The sequence below is a fragment of the Ambystoma mexicanum genome, chromosome 11 (assembly GCF_040938575.1).
Source record: "Ambystoma mexicanum isolate Mex_15411 chromosome 11, UKY_AmexF1_1, whole genome shotgun sequence".
In the NCBI taxonomy this organism is placed as follows: domain Eukaryota; kingdom Metazoa; phylum Chordata; class Amphibia; order Caudata; family Ambystomatidae; genus Ambystoma; species Ambystoma mexicanum.
Window position 1 is genome coordinate 373,305,897 of NC_090934.1, and position 2,932 is coordinate 373,308,828.

Sequence of the window (2,932 nt, forward strand, 5' to 3'; positions counted from 1 at the left end):
GTGCTCCCCACCTTCTTCCCTAACCTGGCAGAAGGGGCGGAAAAGGTGCTCCACTGTCTCGACGTCAGATGACCTTTAAAATTCTACTTGGCCAGGACTAAGGACTTCTGCAGATCGGACGCCTTATTCGTCACCTTCAGAGGATCAAAACCAGGCGAGCAAGCGTCTAAGGCATCTATAGCCAGATGGATGGTTGCAGCCAATCACAAGGTTTACAAGACACAGCGTAAGGAGGTCCCAAGGGACATGCACGCTCATGTAATCAGGGCCAAGGCAGCAGCGGTCACTTTTCAATGCCATGTCCCATTGCAGGTGATTAGCAGGGCAGGCTCATGGGCCTTCCAGTATGCAATTGAAAGCAAAAAGCAAGATTGCGCCGAAGGTGTCATGCATAGGACTGGGAAATTTGGCTGGGAGGCTTCTTATTTCTGACTTTCTTGTTCTCTTTTTCTTTCGCGGTTTCATTATATATTTTTACATTGCTCTCATTCTTTCTGCCTCACTCTGTTGCTGTCCCTTAGACACTGACACCTGGCAGTGACAGCATAGTATCATGGGATTATTTAAGACCTTCCGATTCGCACCCTGCACATAGCTTCACCCAAGAATTCTTATAATGAGCACTTCAAAGTTTATTGTGGCTAATAATACAGTCATTCAGACTCACCATAAATAGTTACGGGGAGTGGAAATACGTTTTGGTGCTCAGACAGCACTGGCAAACACTGAAACAAATTAAGCTCTAACTTGAAAGGCATTGATCAAACATGGAGCATGTACATGACTTGTGGCACCCAAGTTCTAGTTACCGGACTATAATCGTTTAAATAAACTGGGCATTTCAATTACCTTCCCATATATCTGGAATCAAGGATGCAATATAATTCATACTCTTCTTCGTTATTCATTACCCTAGGAGAAGACAGGTCTTTGTAGCAAGAATCCTGTAGGAGAATATGTATCATTGCATAGGGGTGGCTATCATCTATGGGGAAATATTCCACTGAGGGGTTCAGAGTCGCCTCTGATAGACAAGAGAGCAATGCTCGAGTTTTCTGTGATATCAGTTTTATGATGTATATGGGTGTCTTTCTTTAGTCCCACTTCGAGCAAAGGGTACGGGCCTTTTCTCCAACAGGGCTGACACTTCCTGTTTCCGTGCAGCCTGGGGCTGTGAGGCGTCAACTGGGAGTGGTGTGGGAAGGCAACCAGCACCAGAGTAAAATACATATGTGTTATGTCACCCCAGTGAAATATGACTTTCGTATTTCAGTGGAGTATCATCAGAGTAAGGAGTTATGTCTTTTGTGTTCAGGTTTATTGTTAAATAGATCTTAACGAATGCCATATACAACATAGCTGCCTTCAGTAAAGAATTATTAACATGGAATCAATCTACAAGATAAATATGTTTTTTAATCACATATGACCGTTGTCTTACTGCTTAATCATGTGGGTGATTGCTGGAAGGTTTATATTCAAGGTAAACAGCAATCATTTATGTAGTATGTTCTGTTCTGGTGATCGTTGTCTTTGTTTTTTTACTCATATGGTGGAGTTATTCTTGGCATTGTGTTACTATCTAAGCATTCTACTGAGTCCCACCTCTATTTGCTAATGATTTTGCCTATTTTGCTATAGATTCTTGGGGACAACAGAGAAGCAATATTTTAGGAGCAACCCCTTCTTAAGAAACCCTCTTCTGACCCCACCTGCCCAGCTAACTATCGCCCAATCTCTATGACTCCCTTCCTGGGCAAGCTCCTGGAGAAACTGGCCATCTCCCAGCTCAATCTCCATGCTGAACCTGTTGGTAGTCTTCATGACCATCAGTCTGGCTTCAGAGCTGCCAGAAGCACGGAAACTGCTCTCCTGAACATCTGTGAGGACCTGCTCTCGAACCTTGACTCTAACACTCCATGTGCTCTCAATTTGCTTGATCTCTCTTCTGTTTTTGATACTGTCAACCATACCATCCTGCTCAACCTTCTCCGTGATAACCTGGGTATCACTGGTCAGGCTCTGGCGTGGCTGACCTCTTTCCTCTCCAATCGACCCTCCCAGGTCCAACTGGGGTCCTTCCTCTCTGACATCTTTTTCTCTACCTGTGGTGTCCCCCAGGGATCTATCCTCTCTCCCTGGCTTTTCAACCAGTATCTGGCACTTCTTGCCCACCGCATCGCCGCTCTCTGCCCCAACTTTCAGTGCTATGCGGATGATACCCAGCTCATTTTCAGGCTACCCTCGGCCACCTCTTCTTCTCCTTCCCTCATCTCTGACTGTCTTTCTGCTATCCAGGACTGGTGTGCCGCCAATGACCTCTGCCTTAATGCCAGTAAGACTGAGATTCTACTCATCGGCACACCCACTCCCTCCTTCCCTGCAGCTCTCTGGCCGGCCACACTTGGCCCTCTTCTTGCTCCTACCTGCAAGGCAAAAACCCTCGGGGTCATCTTCGACTCCACACTCTCCTTCTCTCCTCACATAGCCGACATCTCTAAGAAGTCACACTTACAGCTACACCTCCTAAGAGGTATCCTTCCTTTCCTCTCCTTCCCCCAGAAGCTCACTGTCTCTAGAGCCCTGGTTCTCTCGAAGCTGGACTACTGTAACAGCCTCTATCTAAATCTGCCTGCCTCTACTCTCTGCCCTTTGCAACACATCCAGAACAGGACTGCGAGACTTGTCCTTGGCCTCAAGCCCAGGGACCGTATCTCTCCAGGACTGAAATCACTACACTGGCTCCCAGTGACTGCGAGGATCAAGTTCAAAACCCTCTGCATTGTCCACAAGGCCTTCTGGGGCCTTGGGCCAAAATACCTTCAACTCTCTCTTCCTAAATATCTTCCTTCTCGAGCTCTTCGCTCATCCGCCGCCAACTCCCTCAGGGTCAGCCGCTTCTCCAAACAACGAGTTGGGGGCAGATCTCTCT